Below are 18,168 nucleotides of genomic sequence, written 5' to 3' on the forward strand. Positions count from 1 at the left end.
GAATCATTTTACCTATTAGAGCTAATTTCTAGCATCAAACAAGCCACTATTTTCACTGATGAAAATCTAATATGTAGTATACTAATTAGTAAAGCCTCTGGAATTGATGAGATACAGATAGTTGAAAGAACTTATAATAGCCTTCTCTAAAAATTAGACATTCAGAGTAAATGACAGCTGATCACCAGCACTGGGCTATGAATACCTAGAATATAGATTAAGCTAGCCCAATGCAAAAGCATGCATTCAAACACACTGACACATAAACACACACTGAACTGTTTTTAATTACAGTGGCATAATACTTCCCTCCAGAATGTGAGATGTAGGGTAGTGAGAACTTGTTTGTTCATCAATGCATCATTACTTCCTACGACTATGTCTGGTACATAGTAGGCACTCACCAAATCTTTCTTGAACATCTTTTTTCAAATGCAATTAATACAGCATCAGATCATTGAGGAGGTTAACATGAACAGAGATTAAAATCTGGCAAGAGAGACCCTAGAGGAAGGAGCCCATGTCCCATCAGCTTCTGAGGACAAGACAGAACACAGAGCAGGACTTTGTCTCTATTAGAGTGACTGCCTTAGAAACCCTGGTGACATGTCCTCACGAGCTTCATCCCTAAATGGTCTTATATCCAAACATTGTTACAGAAGACTCTGGCTAATATCTCAGTTTTCATTCCCTTTTTTTGTGGTCAACAACATTCTCCTCTTTAGCACGATGAACTGCTTCGGAACAGGGACTGCGTCTCATCTTCCTAGTTTTTAAAATTCTTAAGCTCAGTAAAAAAGTTTGTACTCAGTATTTATTGTATAAATGTAAATAAATAGAAAGGTTTCTAAACATTATTGATCATTTTCAAGTGCATAGATAATTATAATCTAAATTAGTAGACTGAAACTGTATTGGCATCAGCATGTCCTCTGAATGTCCCTATTTGTTGTTATTTGAAAGGATTTTTAAAACATTTAAACAAAATTTTGAATGAGAGGATTTTTTAAAGTTATTTTTTAATGTAGAATGCAAGACAAAATAAGAAGTTCTGGTTAATTGATAGTTCTGTTAGATTGGTCTCCAACAGAAAAAAATAGACACTTATCAGAATTGTTTCTTTGTGCTATGTGAGAGGAGACATTCATAAAGTGCGTTGCATAAAGCTGAACAAAAATGAATGGTCTGTTATCTTCCTTTTCGGAGGCAGAGTTGAGGCATAAAGGACTTTATCCACAGTTTGAAAATATCCATAGTTTGAAGATAATATATGCTTTTTATCCCAGTGTGGGCAATATCTGTGCATTTCAGGGAGGAACAAGCTCATGGAGGGGCCGTCAGCACCTATCTCTGCACACCCGCCACTCAAGGAGCACATTTAGCCTGCAGCTAATGTCTGCTGTGATTGATTCCCGGCAAGCCTCTCAAAATGGATGTCACTCCAGGCTCTTAAAGGATATTTTTTTTGGAATTGTTTAACCTCCTAAGAAGCAATAGAAGTTCTTAAAAATAACTTTTATGCCAGAAGTTGAATAACTTTGTACAGCTTGTTTTTGTTTTTACCAGAATATGTAGAGAGAACTTAATGAGGTGCCATATGTCAAGTCTGGAGTCAGATTAAAAACAAATAATTAAAATATATCCCTTTTCCATCAAAACAGATTGTGATATGTTGGTGGAAGGAAGCTGAATCTGACATGTCATGTTTTGACAGTTATTTTTTTCAAGAAAAAAAAATCAGTCATATTGTTAGAAGCATTGTACTTGAAAGTTGTATTTTTCTTCCTGTGGAATAAAAAACTGGAAACTCAAAACTGTGGAAAGTTTTAAGTCATAATTAATTTAACCTGCCATATCTATTAACCTGCCATAATGAAATAAGGAAGGCACATATTTTGGGACATATGGAAGCATCTGAGGAACATTCGTCTGGCATACAGACGTCAAAGAGTAAGAGAAATGTTGCGAGGTTTTATGTGTGTTGATGGTGGGATGTGTGTGTATGTGTGTGCTGTGTGTTTGGGCAATTTCATACTTCTCCCTAAATTCAAATTGACTTTAACTATACAACAGATTATTCCTCAATGAGGACAGACATTTTCTAGTATTTTTTTTTTTCATGAATGAGAGGTTGATGATAAGTTCTTGTTGACTTTTTCTGACATTAAAATATAATACTTTAGGCCAAGTCTTCAGTATGTAAAAGTAAGAATATAACTTGTATAAATAATGAGATTTCTATTCTTACTTCGCAGAATGGCATAGAAATAAAGCATTCAAATCACCACTTTGGTCAGTCTCACATGGGAATAGTTGATGGCATCCTCATCACAGGAGACTTTAAACACATAACCTGACCGTACAGCGGGAACTTTTCAGACCCCACCTGTTTCTAACTAAGCAGTGGGGCTTCTCAGCGGGGGAGGTAAAACTCTGGGATCTCTTGTTAAGCCAGCTTCACACAGGGAACTTAAATGAGCCTGGAAGCTCCATCAGGTCACAGGATTAATCAAGATGGTCAAAAATAACAACACTTTCTGGAGATGAAGGTCAGGAATGCTCAGAGTACACAGGCCAGCGTACGTGGAATTATCCAAAAGCTGGTTTCTCACCCTAAGAGCCCAGTTTTTTGACAGCACACTTGCTTTTGGTTGGGGGAAGCTAGGAAGGTCACTCGAAAGGCTTTTTGAGGTATTCGTTCTAATTATATCTGTGACAAAGTCGCACCATTAGGGGCTTTTTGCCAGATCTCTGGTGGCAAGACTGTGCGACACAGTGGGAGCTTACCTGCTCTTTAACATAGAAGGACCCCTGGTGTGATTCTGTCCTGAGCGGCTATTCTCTTGAGCAGTAGTCATTTATCTCCATCCGCCTTCTCTCCCACCTAAGTACATGCCACCACCTCATGGAAGATTCGACAGACATGGACACGAGCCCCCTGAGGCCCCAGAACTATCTTTTCAGTTGTGAACTAAAGGCCAACACAGATGATCACTTTAAGGTAGATAACTTGTGCTCATTTTCATCATTATCTTTAAAAACAGTCAGTTTAGAGGCTGGTGCAAAGGATGAATTGCACATTGTTGAAGCAGAGGTAATGAATTACAAAGGCAGTCCAATTAAAGTAACACTGGCAACTTTGAAAATGTCTGTACAGCCAGTGGTTTCCCTTGGGGGCTTTGAAATACCACCACCAGTCGTCTTATGGTTGAAGTGTGGCTCAGGACCAGTACATATTAGTGGACAGCACTTAGTAGCTGTGGAGGAAGAGGCAGAGTCAGGAGATGAAGAGGAGGAGGATGTGAAACTCCTAAGTATATCTGGAAAGCAATCTGCCCTGGGAGGTGGTAGCAAGATTCCACAGAAACACGTAAAACTTGCTGCTGATGAAGATGATGATGATGATGATGATGAAGATGACGATTTTGATGATGAGGAAACAGAAGAAAAAGTGCCAGTGAAGAAATCTATACGAGATACTCTAGCCAAAAGTGCACAAAAGTCAAATCAGAATGGAAAAGACTCAAAACCATCAACACCAAGATCAAAAGGATAAGAATCCTTCAAAAAACAGGAAAAAACTCCTAAAACACCACAAGGACCTAGTTCTGTAGAAGACGTTAAAGTAAAAATGCAAGCAAGTATAGAAAAAGGTGGTTCCCTTCCCAAAGTAGAATCCAAGTTCATCAATTATGTGAATAATGGCTTCCAGATAACTGACCAGGAGGCTATTCAAGATCTCTGGCAGTGGAGGAAGTCTCTTTAAGAAAAGAGTTTAAACAATTTGTTAAAGGTTTCTGTCTTATTTCATTTCTGTAAGGGTTGATGTCTGGCTGTCCTTTTTATAATGCAGAGTGACAGCTTTCCCTGCCATGTTTGATAAATGTTGTCCAGGTTCCATTGCCAAGAATGTGTTGTCCAAAATGCCTGTTTAGTTTTCAAAGATGGAACTCCACCCTTTGCTTGGTTTTAAGTATGTATGGAATGTTATGGTAGGACATAGTAGTAGTGGTGGTCAGACATGGAAATGGTGGGGAGACAAAAATATACATGTGAAATAAAACTTAGTATTTTAATAAAGTTAAAAAAATAGAAGGACCATCCCATCTTTTATTTGCTAGAAGTGAGCATCTAAGCATTATCCCAGAGATTCCTTTGTAGGGATTTCCAGAAATCATCTCCTAGCTCAGTGTTGTGAGATCTCATCTTAATGATGCATCCATTGCTGTTCCCTCTGGGGTTTTGTTGTTGAACTGAGGAAGGTCACAGAGACCATGTACTTCTCTCTAGACAGCCAATGTCATAAACCACCAGCTGAGGAGTAGCATACAGTCTGTAAAGTATTTTGATCTGAAAGTCAGGAGACTTGGATTTTAATTCCAGCTCTGCCAAGGATGAATGTCATGACCTTTGAGATTTAAATAATTTTTACGTTCAATTTTTCTCCCTAAAATTGAAGTCGTTGTCATGTTTACCTCATAGGGTTATGGAAAGGATAAACTAATGATACCGCTGTTACCTTATGCTGACAGCATGACAGCACTTGTGACCCTCAGCAGAGGGGATTGCAGGAGAAAATGAAAGAATTAACTAAAGAATTCTGCTTAGAGGTCAGGAGTACAAGTTTGATTGTGGAACTATTTGTGTTCAAGGCCCAGCTCTTGCATTTACCATGAGACCTTGACTAAGTTACTTAACCTCTCCATGCCTCTGTTTCTTCACCTGTTAAATAAAGTGCTAATTTCATAAGGTTTTCAAATATAAACCATTGTAAGTTCTGAACTCAAGGTTGTGTGCAGATTAGGTGGTCTTATATGTATATTACTGTATCCCCTAATGCTATGCAATGAGGCTTGCAACTGAATATTTCAAACCCGTTTTTCCTCACTACTCACATACATCTTCCCCCTGGGCAGTAGGACATGTCCATGCCATGACTGACTTCTGGCTTTCCAGGTTTGTATCACGTGTTGATGCTATGGGTGGTAGGAGTATTCCTGGAGGCATTCCACAACCTGAACATCTAGCAACAGCATGACCATGCAAACTACGTAAATATTACCAACTTGAGCCAAAATGTGTCTCCACAGTTGACAATCAATGAATACAATACACAGTACAATCATATGGTATTATACTGGAGTTTCATGAATATACGTAAAAAGGAAAAGGTACAAGAGGCAGGGTAAATCAGGATTCACAGCTGAAATGGAGTGAAGGAGGTGAAAACTGACACAATATTAAATACAGGGCTTAGGAGAGGGCTCATTAAGAAAGCCAGATTTAGCCAAGCACAGTGGCTTATGCCTGTAACCCCAGCATTTTGGGAGGCTGATGCAGGCGAGTCAGTTGAGCCCAGGAGTTTGAGACCAGCCTGGAAAACATAGTGAAACCCCATCTCTACAAAAAATACAAAAATTAGCCAGTCGTGGTGGCACACCTGTCATCCCGGCAACTTGGCTGAAGTGGGAGCATCACCTGAGCCCTGGAGGTAAAGGCTGCAGTGAGCAGAGATAGCGCCACTCACTGCATTCCAGCCTGGGAGACAGAGTGAGACCCTGTCTCCAAAACAAACAAACAAAAAAAGGCAAGATTTGTGTGAAGACTTACCGGTAGTGAGAAAATTAACAAAGCAGATTATCTTAGAAAAGTTACTACCAAGAAGAGGGGCCAAAAACCCACAAAATCTAATAACACCCAAGGAGAAGCAATGCCTGCTATTCAAGAACCAGGAATAAGGGTCAATGGGGTTGGAGTGCAGTGAGGGAGGCGGAGAGTGACAGGAAGGGGTGTGTAGAAAAGGGGGTCAGGGGAAAACAAGCAATGGGGAAAGGATGCCCTATTTAATAAGTGGTGCTGGGAAAACTGGCTAGCCATATGTAGAAAGCTGAAACTGGATCCCTGCCTTACACCTTATACAAAAATTAATTCAAGATGGATTAAAGACTTACATGTTAGACCTAAAACCATAAAAACCCTAGAAGAAAACCTAGGCAATACCATTCAGGACATAGGCATGGGCAAGGACTTCATGTCTAAAACACCAAGAGCAATGGCAACAAAAGCCAAAATTGACAAATGGGATCTAATTAAACTAAAGAGCTTCTGCACAGCAAAAGAAACTATCATCAGAATGAACAGACAACCTACAGAATGGGAGAAAATTTTCACAACCTACTCATCTGACAAAGGGCTAATATCCAGAATCTACAATGAACTCAAACAAATTTACAAGAAAAAAACAAACAACCCCATCAAAAAGTGAGTGAAGGATATGAACAGACACGTCTCAAAAGAAGACATTTATGCAGCCAAAAAACACATGAAAAAATGCTCATCATCACTGGCCATCAGAGAAATGCAAATCAAAACCACAGTGAGATACCATCTCACACCAGTTAGAATGGCCATCATTAAAAAGTCAGGAAACAACAGGTGCTGGAGAGGATGTGGAGAAATAGGAACACTTTTACACTGTTGGTGGGACTGTAAACTAGTTCAACCATTGTGGAAGTCAGTGTGGCGATTCCTCAGGGATCTAGAACTAGAAATATCATTTGACCCAGCCATCCCATTACTGGGTATATACCCAAAGGACTATAAATCATGCTGCTATAAAGGCACATGCACATGTATGTTTGTTGCGGCACTATTCACAATAGCAAAGACTTGGAACCAACCCAAATGTCCAACAACGATAGACTGGATTAAGAAAATGTGGCACATATACACCATGGTATACTATGCAGCCATAAAAAATAATGAGGTCATGTCCTTTGTAGGAACATGGATGAAACTGGAAATCATCATTCTCAGCAAACTATCGCAAGTACAAAAAACCAAACACTGCATGTTCTCACTCATAGGTGGGAACTGAACAACGAGAACTCATGGACACAGGAAGGGGAACATCACACTCCAGGGACTGTTGTGGGATAGGGGGAAGGGGGGAGGGACAGCATTAGGAGATATACCTAATGCTAAATGACGAGTTAATGGGTGCAGCACACCAACATGGCACATGGATACATATGTAACAAACCTGCACATTGTGCACATGTACCCTAAAACTTAAAGTATAATAATAATAATAATAATAAAAGAAAAGGGGGTCAGGGAAGGAGAGGCAGAAAAATTATGTAGTGTCTTCTGACCTTACTGATTCTTTTCTCAGAGTAAAATGCAACCCATTATATGGTTTTGAGCAGAGTAAAGGCACACTTCCATTTAATGTTTAAAGACGGTTACAGTAGTAGCTGGACTGACTGTTACAGCAATCTAGGTAAAAGAAGATGATGACTTGAAGCACTATGGACAGATAGGAAGAAATGTGGAAAGTAATGCAAAGTGGCCATAGAGGCATTTTGAAGTAGATCCAACAGGATGAGCTGATAGAGTAGACACAGAGTGAACAAAACAGAAGGGTCAAGGACAAACTTATTAAGATGCTTGGCCAGAGAAATGAAAAGGATCGAGTTGGTATCAGCTGAGAGAGGGAGGTCTGGGGATGGAGCAGGTTAGTGGGAAAAGATCAGCCTAGTTTAGGACTTGAGTTTCAGAGACCTGTTAAATAGCTAAGCAAAGATGTGAACGGGTGTTTCAAAATTTGAGTATGGAATTTGGGAGAGAGGTCTGAGCCTGTGACTTAAATTTGGGACTGGTTATCATATAAATGTTGTTTAAAATCAAGTGACTGTATGAGGTCATCGAGGAAACGAGTACTACATACATCAAGAAAAGACCAAACATACGCCTTTCCATTACAAGGCTTCTAAACAGAACTAAATCTGTGAGAGGTGTTAAATATCACAGTCTTCAATTTATCATCCAAAAGTCAGCCCATATCTTTGTCAACCTATAATTGCCAAACGCATTGCAAGTGATAGGAAAGCTATTCAATTAAATTTACTCTACAGAATTACTTTCATAGACCATGATTCAAAAGTACGCATTGACCGTCACCAGAAGTGATATAAGCAGTAGCGTTATGGGGAAAACCTCTATATGATTTTGCAAACTTGCTTCTGGGAATTGTGTCTATTTATTATTCATCTTCACAAGAGAAATCGTGGTTTAATACTTTCTTTCTGGATCCCCAGAAAGACAGGTAAGGCTTGTCTTTCCAAAGACCTGCTATTTTTGGTTTTGATGCAATAATGAGAAATACATATTTTTTGAGTTTCCTTTCTGTGGCTACTGTTGAATTAATATGGGAGAGTGGTTAAATGCCAACAATTTGGGGGTAGACCATCTGGTTTCTTGTCTCCCTCTATCACTAACTCACTATGGCACACTGGGAGGTTACTCAACTTGCCTTTTCTTTAGTTTTCTCATTTGTAAAATGAGGACAATAGCATTAGCTACTAGGTCTGGGAAAGGATAAAATTAACTTATTTATCCAAGGCATTTATCATACTTATTTAACATATATTAGGCCCAATGTAAATTTTAGCTATAATTATTGGTAGTACTATTATTAATAGGTAATATTTATGGAGATTTGACTACGTTCCTGGCATTATTTTAAGCAGTTTACAGAGATGATCTCATTTAGCCTCTACTTTATAAACTGCACATTCTTATTGTTGCTACTCTATGAATGGTGGACACAGAGAAGGGGGAAATCATCACTTTCTGTAGCCTGAACTTTCCATTACACATTCTCTCTTTCCCTATTTATTTGACATTTTTTATTATTCAGCAGCTATTCAGTCTTATTAATAAAAATAATGTCAACCTGCCTTCAAAGGTGAGGGTAAAAAAATATAAACTGTTTTAAAGCTCCAAAAGTTTTCCAAATTATGTATAACTGCTCTTTAGAATATTACACGTTTTGTACTATATCACTGAAAGACAATGTACTAGAACATGAGAAGCAACGGATTGAGCATCAGGACATGTGGGTTCTACCAGCAATTTTGGCACTAATTGTTAGGTAATTAACTTCTAGACATTTAAACCCTCTAGATCGCCGCTACTCCAAGTGCCAGTCTGTCAGACATAAGGATCGAGTATAGCGTACTCAAGGAAACCAACACACTGCTTCCTCCACCAAAGCATTGTTCTCCGGAAAAACTGTGAGCTAAAAGAAACACATGCTTAGGAACGTGATAGACTTACATGTGGCTAGCTGGCTGATCTCTCCGCAGAGGGACGATCGTAGTTGCGGGATGCCGTAGCAGCAGTCTGTGGAGTACGGTTCTAGTAACATCGCTGTAGACCTTACAATCATCATCTGTAGAAGGAAAGGGAGGGCTCTTTCGCTGGTGGACTCAATGATTTATATTTGTAACAATCTGTGTAAAACCTTGATTGCCACTGTAATACCAAGAGAAAAGCCAAGCCAACTGGAAGTCATAGGCCTTGCCCTGACTACCTCAATATGAGAAAAATGATACCTACATCATCAATCGTCCTCCAGCATCAAGGCCACTGTTTGCACCTACTGCTCAGTTCTTACCCTAAGAGAATGATCCTTTCATGGAGGAGACGAACAGCTGTGCAGCTACTCAGACTTTATGGTCACCAGCTGAGTATTGTTTTAGGCCGACCTATCTTACTCTGAGCAGACCTGCATGCACCATTGGTACTTAGTCTTACTTACGAGACGTTTGTTTTACTTTTCTCCTCCTTTAAAAAGAAACTCATTCAAGTGGTCACTTACATACAGCAGCTGGAGTCTTTAGGAAGGAGTATTGGGGTTCACAAGGAAGAAGGAGGAGACACACCTGTCTTTCTGAAGCTGTTTAGAATGAATCACACCAGCTCCTCTGGTCGGCAAATGCTGTACCAAGCCTGCCCTACATGCTTTTAGAGCCAACATTTTTTAGTCAAGAAGACCCACTGTATGGTAAGGGCCAACCAATACACTGGAAAACAGACAATCCAGCAGCTCTGATCTCCAGCTACCACCTTAGGCTGTGCACAACAGGGAGAGCATCCAGCGCCCCATGCTCTCCACCAGCCCAGGAGGAGCTGCAGCTGCGGTGGTTTGGGTCAGATTCTGTTGTACAGCTTGAGATAAATGGAAGAAAATTAGAAGGAAAAATTACATAAATTGCAACTGAGGTGGTAAACTCATTTGACATATATTCATTTAAACCAAAGGTGCAGCACATTCACATAGTTCGAGAATAAATGTGGATATTTGTTACACAAGTGGGCATCTAAATTCCATGCACAAGGCAAGAAGGGAGGATCTGTATTGCTAGCATCTTAACTGTCGTTGTGGACTTTTTCTCAGAACAATTAATTTTCCTTGCCACTCTGTTTTATCTGACTAAGGTGCTTGCTCAGGCTCTGTCCCCATGACTATATGCTGTCCCACTACAGTCCCTATAAAGTAAACTTCCCTCACGCCTGTAATCTCAGCACTTTGGGAGGCCGAGGCAGGCAGATCAGTAGGTCAGGAGATCGAGACCATCCCGGCTAAACCCCGCCCCCGCCCCCCCCCCCCCCCCCCCCCGTATGTACTACAAATACAAAAATTAGCTGGGTGTGGTGGTTGGTGCCTGCAATCCCAGCTACCTGGGAGGCTGAGGCAGGAGAATCACTTGAACCCAGGACATGGACGTTGCAGTGAGCCAAGATTGCGCCACTGCACTCCAGCTGGGCAACAGAGCAAGACTCCATCTCAAACAAACAAACAAACAAAAGATAAACTCCCACTTAGGTGTGTCTTTATAACTTAGGGGAGAAGAGTCAACATTTATTGAGCACTTGCTTTCTGCCTGGTTTTGTGTGAGATACTTTTGAAACATGAATTCCTCTAAAGCTTACAGCAAACTTCAAGAGAGCTAAAATTATTCTCATTTCATACCTGCTCTATTTTGTTCAAAAGATAACTACCAATATACAGTTTTAGAAGTGTAACCAATTCTTGATATTTTCTAGCAGATGTTGGCCATTGTGCCAGTTAATTTCTGTCTATTTCAGGAATACATATTCACCCATATGTAAGCCTTCATCATCACAATGATTCGAATTGGTGTGTCTTATTTCTTATTGTTGCCTATAGCCGTGGTTTATGACAAGCTATGTTGCCTTGAATATTAACTTCCCCTGCATAATTTTTTTCTTAATGGTCATTAGCAGCAGCCGCTGTGAAATAATACTTGCCAATGTCTACTTAGCACAGAAACCAAAACATTAGGTCTGTGATTTATCCAAAATGAACACACATACCATGGATGGTCGTATCGACGGACGACATCGTGACTCAGGGCCTGAAGAGACTAATGTTTATAGCCAAGGCTGTGTCCCAGGGAGACCTGCATAACTGGTTTCTAAAATATCCATACTGCAGGATGAGAGTTACCAGGGAAATCTAATCCCTTTTCCACCTCCCCTGCAACCTGGGAACATTAACAAGGAAGTGGAGCCGAGGAGAAAACCTGGGGCACCTGTTGCCTCCAAGTGGTGCAGGAAAGGGCCAGCTAATTGAGTTTGAGGTCTAATTACACTCAGGCTCTAGGGCTTTCAGCTGTTGTTAGTTCATGCCAATTAAGATCTTATTTCCTCTTTCGTAAGAGAAGTCTTCTGAGGAAATGGCGGTTTTATTTCTTTTCAAGGTGGCATGTCTCCCTTATTGACCCTTTGTTTTATTGTGAGCCACTTAATACACTGTTGACTGAAAGGGAATTAGGCTCAATCCTACATGTAAGTAAAATAAAACAATATTCCTTCTGTAGAGCTGCAGTCTACCCGTTAGACCTAACACCAGACAACACAAATGTGAAGTGAAATGAGAATAAAACTAGCCTGCTCACATTCACATAGTATTTTATTGTTTCCAGAGAAAATGTAGGATGACTATTAAACCTAGAGAATATAAAATAAGAGAAGACTCTGTGGAGGTTTGAGGTTTTGTTTTGTCTTGCCTTATCGTTTGTTTGTCCAATAATGTGTTGGAGAGGGGTCAGGGATAGTGGCTGCAATGGTTAGTTAGGCTCAATCTAAACTAAACATCGATTTTTGACAATATGGGGGAAAGACAACATTTTCTGAAAGAAGGAACATCTCACTGTCACTAATGAGAAAATATATACTAGTTCAATAAAGCCACTACATTTTTTATGAAGGTAATGGTCTACCTTTGAATTCTTTTATGTTAAAGATATTTTTATTGAACTTAGTTTTTTTAATGCATTTGGCTTGGATAATGTTATATTTTCTGGTCCAATCTGGATGGTTCTTGTTTTCTTTCATTATAATGTGAGTTTCAGTCTTCTTACTGTGTGCACATATTCTGATCCTGGATTCACACTCTCAGCAGAAAAATTTCAGGCCCCATTGCTGCCTTACCTAGAAAAGAGAAACTCTTGTTCCCTCAGGACTGCTAGGGAGAAAACGTAAGACATTCTCAACACTCTAACTCAACTTCTTGGAAACTGAAGCAACTTACTTGATAGACAAGACTAGACCCTGGTTGGGTCTAGTAATATTATTTAAATCAATGTGAGATACACTTTTGCCCCCTCCACAGGATCCATTTACCCGCAAAACTATTTTCTTGTCTTTGCCTCCACTTTCCTCCATTCTTTTTGCCAACCTGGAGAGGCCCGACTCCCTTGTGGAGCCACCTTTTCTGTGTCTGGGATGTCTAGATTCCAATCAGAAAAATAAAAGACACCCTAATTTAACAGAGACTTTAACAGAATGAATGCATTACACAAGTGTCAGAAGACAAAGATGCCAAATAGAACTGATAATGCAACAGTCAGAAAACATCATTAATATAATGTTCCCCTCCAGGCTGAAAGGATAAAAGAAGTATGCTGGAACCTGAGGGCAGCTACAACTGTGGTAATCCTGTCTGGTTTGGCAGATGAGAGACGCACAGTCCCTCACAGATGTGTCTCCAAGACAAAGGCAGAGAAAAACTCCCTCAGGTCTTTCCTTCCATGCTCTAATCTTTGAGACTTCCAATGACCAAAGCAGTCAGCATCAGATGAGAGGGAGTACAGAAGGGCCTGCAAAATCAGAAGTATTCCTTGAGATTTAGAGGAAATCAGAAATATTCAGAAGAAATTCAGTTATGCAAAGTAAAATGTTTAAATACCCTCCATCACCTCTGCTAAAATGGTTATTTCCTGCCAATGGTCTCTGATAAATTTCTATTGCCTGTTACATGTTGTCTGACAATGTTTTTTAAAACTATTTCCATAATTCTACATTTTTGTCTCTCTTTGAACTTTCAATTATCTCTATATATTTTCCCTAAGCTATACAAGGATTTTAGCAGAAATATTAATTTCTAGATTAGATCTTAGAAGAAAAAAACACTAAACTCCAGTTGGAGAGAAATAAGCAAATTTCTTACTGAGTAAGGATAAAAATTAAATTGTTAACTAGTATTGGTAAGACTACTCCCTATTCTTATCCCATTCCTGCACTCATTTTCTGAGATATAAACTCTGAGATGAAGTAGGTTGCCTCTTCTCTGTTTTAGAACTAAATCAGACTGAAAGCACACAAATATCCCAAAGCAATTGAAATAAGCAAAGTTTCCATGTATTTCACGCAATAAGAAAAGGCTATGACAAACCCCAAGGACATGCACAATGGCTCTGCAAGCTCACCAAAGACCCATTTTCCTTCTATATTGTTGCTGCAAAATGGCTGCTCTATCTGTAAACATTGTATCCACATTTTAAGCAGAAAGAAGGTGGAAGGGCATAGGAAAAAGAGAAAATTGCATCTATTCCTTTTCAAAGGCTCTTCAGAAGGATTGTTCATTTACATATATCCTTGGGAAGACCAGACTAGGGTGCATGACTGTGACAAGGAAAATTAATAGTTTTGGCTGAGCACTTTTCTACCTTGCTCAAAGCAAGTTCCACTAGCTAGTAATAAAGGGGATTGAGATCATTTGGACAAGTGTCGGTATCCGATACAGTCCATTCTTTGGTCTATCCAACATCCATACCTGCACTCTTCCATCCATATACATCCTCAAAATACACTTCCTAACTCTCCTAGGGAAATGACCACAAAGTCTCACCCACCCCAAAGTCTAGCATTTCTGTGAATTATACGGTCCTCTGCCTAAGGTAAGATGTGTCTCTTAACTATCTGATAATGAATTGGCACAAGATACCCATCATACAATAATGGAGAAGAAACAAGATAATCTCTTGGTCTGGATGGGTAGAAAGGGCAACACAGCAGTTCCTGGAACATGGCACAAGTCAAGACCATCTGAAAAGGAATGGTAAGTACCTTGCCCTAACAGAGAGGTGAGTCTCTTGGTTTTATCTATGGGACATTTTTCTCCTTCGTTGCTCTTCATGACCCAACAGCTCTGCCTTCTGGGTGGATTGCCCACATTAAATTTCTCCATGAACAGAGTAAGGTGGGCCCCAGGGAGAATATCCTTCCTGGAAGATGTACCATTTTGCAGCCCACTTCTATGGTAAAAATTTAGGGCATTACGGGATTTCTTAGTGGATGATGAAAAAGGTTGTTGATGCTCTGTTTGGACTTGGCAATGCACTTTTCTCAAACAACACAGAATTCATGTCTATCTACTTCCTATTAATTCTACATAGAGTAACTGTAGCCAAAGTTGTTGTCTAGGCATATTCATCAGATCGTTTTACTTTTTAATCTCAGCAGCAGTTCTCTGTGGTCTATCCTTAACCCTCCCTTAAATTACGGGCCGTGTTCTGAGGCAATTCAAAACAATAGTCTCTAGAGAAATAACAGCATCCTTGATCATGACCTGATGGAAAATTTTCTCTCTTTGTCTTGCAGATTCTAACTGAGAGGTGTTTGAAAAAGGCCTAAGACCTCAAAATTATCTACTACTAAAATGGTTGCTTTTCAGCTACAGCATATGCAAGTTTCAGTTTAGGATATAAAAACTGGCTTTTTAAATCATGTAGTCTGGATTTAGAAACTCATGCTAGGTAATAGTTTAACTAGATTTGACAGTCTGATTTAGGCTTGATAGATAAGAAATATTTAAAAATGTGTGAATTTGAAAATGAGTGGAGAAAAGTGAAGCCCAAAACTCGTATATTTTCTTCATAATTGGATTATATAGCAGTCACAGGATGCAAACCTGTTATTTATCTGTTTCCTCTATTCCTAATTTAATGTCTATAAGTATCTGAATTTAAGAAACACAAATTCTAAAGATCTAATGTACAACACAAAGGCTAAAGTTAATAGAATTGTATTGTATTAGGGATTTTTGCAAACAAATAGGTTGTTTTCACAAAAAGTAACTGAGGTGATAGATATATTAATCTGCTTCACTGCTATGACCATTTTACTAATGTATCCCAAAACGTCATATTGCATACCTCGAATATATGCAATAAAGTGTATTAAAATTTTAAAAACAAACAAACAGAAAATCAGTCTCAGTCAACACAGATTTTGGACTGCTAGTAGAGAATAACCCTTGCAGGAAACTCTCCCTGTCTCTATTTAAAGGCCGTCAGTACTACACCAAGCTCATGCTTCTTCACTGGGAGGACTTTATCGAAGGTGGCATGCAGCAGCCAACATAGCCATACCTTCTGTATTTTTCCTACCAGTTATCCTCACTCTGTAGTTACAGTTGGTGCTTGGTTGTATGTGCCCAAATATCACAAACTACAGTTTCCAGAAATGTTTTTATTAACCAAAATTGATCTCAGGTTTCTAAGCTGGGATGGTTGCATCCTCAATTCCCATTATCTTTCTCCTCCCCTCTACTAATTCCAAAATCTAAGCTTGTTATTTTCGTTAACAAGTGGTAAATGAAAGCATGCTTAAAACAGCAAGACCTTTACTTTATTTGTAACGTACAAGGAAAATGAAAATGAGCAGTCCGGATCTGAAAAGGGCCCTCTGCAGTGTTCCCTAAGACTCCATCATCTTCCCATTCCACCACACTTCCAGTGGGACTCTTCTTCACATGACTGCGAGGCAGGACAGCATCTTATGCTATCACAACTTTACTCAAATGAAAGAGATGAGGGATAACAGTGAAGAAAGGAAAGAGGCAATGGACTCAAGAAACAGGCCAAATAAAATGTTTTTTTGGGGAGCTTAGCCCAGAGGCGACACCTGGAAGCATCTGCTTATATCCACTCAGCCAACGTGAGGTGGAGTGACTATTCCCACTCATAACGGGTTTACTATCAGGAAACAATTTTGATCGGCACATTAATGTCTCAAAATTGAAGTTGTCTTTATATAATATTTGATTATTAAAATCTTTCATTATACAGAAAAGTTGGAAAATGATGCACTGAAAACTCAAATACACACCACGTGATTTCTACAGCCGACGTGTGCTCTATTTGCGTTATCACTTATCTGCCTTTTTATGAGCCATTAATCAGTTCTGTTTTTTGATGCATTTCCAAACACGTTGCATATTCCTGTATATGCCACCCCTAAACACTTCAGAATCTGTATCATTAACTACAATTAAATATTTTATGCTTATTTAAAATTTACGTTGTGTGAAATGAACAAAACTTAAATGTACCTTCATTAAAAGTTAGCAGATGCACACACTTGTGTAACCAATGCTCAAGTTTCAGAGCATTGCTGTCACCTCAGAAAGTAGCCGTGGAACCCTCCCAGTCAATGCTCACCCCATTTCCCCACTCTTCTGACTGTTTAAAGAAAGACTCGTTTCGCCTGTCTTAGCACTGTCTATGAATGGAACCCTACAGCGTATATGCTTCTGTGTCTGGTTTCTTTTGCTCAGCAGATGGGTTTTGTGTACCTGTATTCAGCCTTTGTTGTTTCTGAGCAGTCTTCCTTTATAGAAACACTCTACAGTGTATTCATCCATTCTCCGGTTGATTGACACCTGGGCCATTTTCAGGTTTTATCTATTTTGAATGAAGCTGCTTTAAACATTCATGTACAAGTAATTTTGTGAATGTATGCTTCATTTCCTTTGAGGAAATGTCTAGGTGTAGAACTGCTGGGTAGTAATGTAAGTGTATGTTTATTTTTCTAAGAAAATGCTAGATATTTTTCCAAAGTGGTTATACAACTTATACTCTCACCAAAAATATATGAGAGTTCTGGTTGTTTCATAGCCTTGCAATCATTTGGTGTTGTGAGTCTTTTTAATTTAAGCAATTCTGATGGCCACATAGTGCTATCTCATTGTGATTTCAATTTACATTTTCCTATTGAATAATGATGTTTCATATCTTGTTATAGCTTACTATTTGTATGTCTTCTTTGTGAACACAGAGAAGATATATGTCTATTATTTTATTTTATATAAGATAAAATAAAGAGTTGTATTTAATTTTTGACTTGGAATTATTTACATGTTTTGAATATGTTTTTTTTATCATTTATATATATAAATAATAGGTAGTTGTTATTCAAAGACAAATAAAATATATTCTAGTCCCTAAATCAAATAAGTTTGAAATATAGACTGAGTGAACTTGATTAATGATTCATATCCTTTTTCTTGAACATATTTTGGGAAGCATTTTCTACCCTAATGCAGAAGGCTTATCATGGAGTCATGAAATTGTAAGCTGGGATAGTCTATGAGTTTCCTAGGCCGCTGTAACAAAGTACCACAAGCTGAGTGGCTTAAACAACAGGAATGTGTTGTTTCACAGTTCTGGAGGCTGGAAGTCCAAGAGCAAAGTGTTGACAGGGCTGTGCTTTCTTTGGAGGTGCTAGGGAAGGAAGGATCAGTTCCATGCCACTCTCCTAGCTCCTAGTGGTTTGCTAGTAACCTCTGGTGTTCCTTGACTTATAGATGTGTCACCCCAATTTTTGCCTTCACGTTCACATGCATTATTCCTGTGTGGGTCTCTGTGTCAAAATCTTTCCTTTTGATATGAACTCAGTCTTATTGGATTAGGGCCCACACTAATGGCTATCTATTAACTAATTATATCTGCAAAGACCCTATGTCCAAATAAGGTCACCTGCATAGCCTAGGTCCTCAGTGTTAAGACATCAATATCTTTTTGGGGGAGACAATGCCACCCATAACAGATAGGCTCTTCAAGGTGGATTTTTGAAGATTTCTTGGCTTATGTTTGACCCCTCTGGGACATCACTGCCAATATTTCTATTAGCCTCTGCTCCATTGTCCCTGATGATGAAGGCACAGCTGCCCGACATCAGTTCCTCCATGGGAAAGCTGACAGGAAGAAGATCCTGTGTCCCAGTGAATGATCA

At 39.2% G+C, this 18,168-nt stretch overlaps 1 long non-coding RNA gene and 1 pseudogene across 1 annotated transcript in view; one reads left to right on the plus strand and one right to left on the minus strand.

Moving 5' to 3' along the window:
• LOC129468315 (uncharacterized) overlaps positions 1-18,168 on the minus strand; it is a 281,703-nt gene that overhangs the window by 70,304 nt on the left and 193,231 nt on the right. Inside the window, exon 2 of the long non-coding RNA XR_008652600.2 lies at positions 9,121-9,235. This is a non-coding gene — a long non-coding RNA (uncharacterized lncRNA). The remainder of the gene's footprint in view (positions 1-9,120; positions 9,236-18,168) is intronic.
• Positions 2,831-3,766, plus strand: LOC129468314 (nucleophosmin-like; annotated as a pseudogene).

Source organism: Symphalangus syndactylus, chromosome 18, assembly GCF_028878055.3.
Source record: "Symphalangus syndactylus isolate Jambi chromosome 18, NHGRI_mSymSyn1-v2.1_pri, whole genome shotgun sequence".
Lineage (NCBI taxonomy): Eukaryota > Metazoa > Chordata > Mammalia > Primates > Hylobatidae > Symphalangus > Symphalangus syndactylus.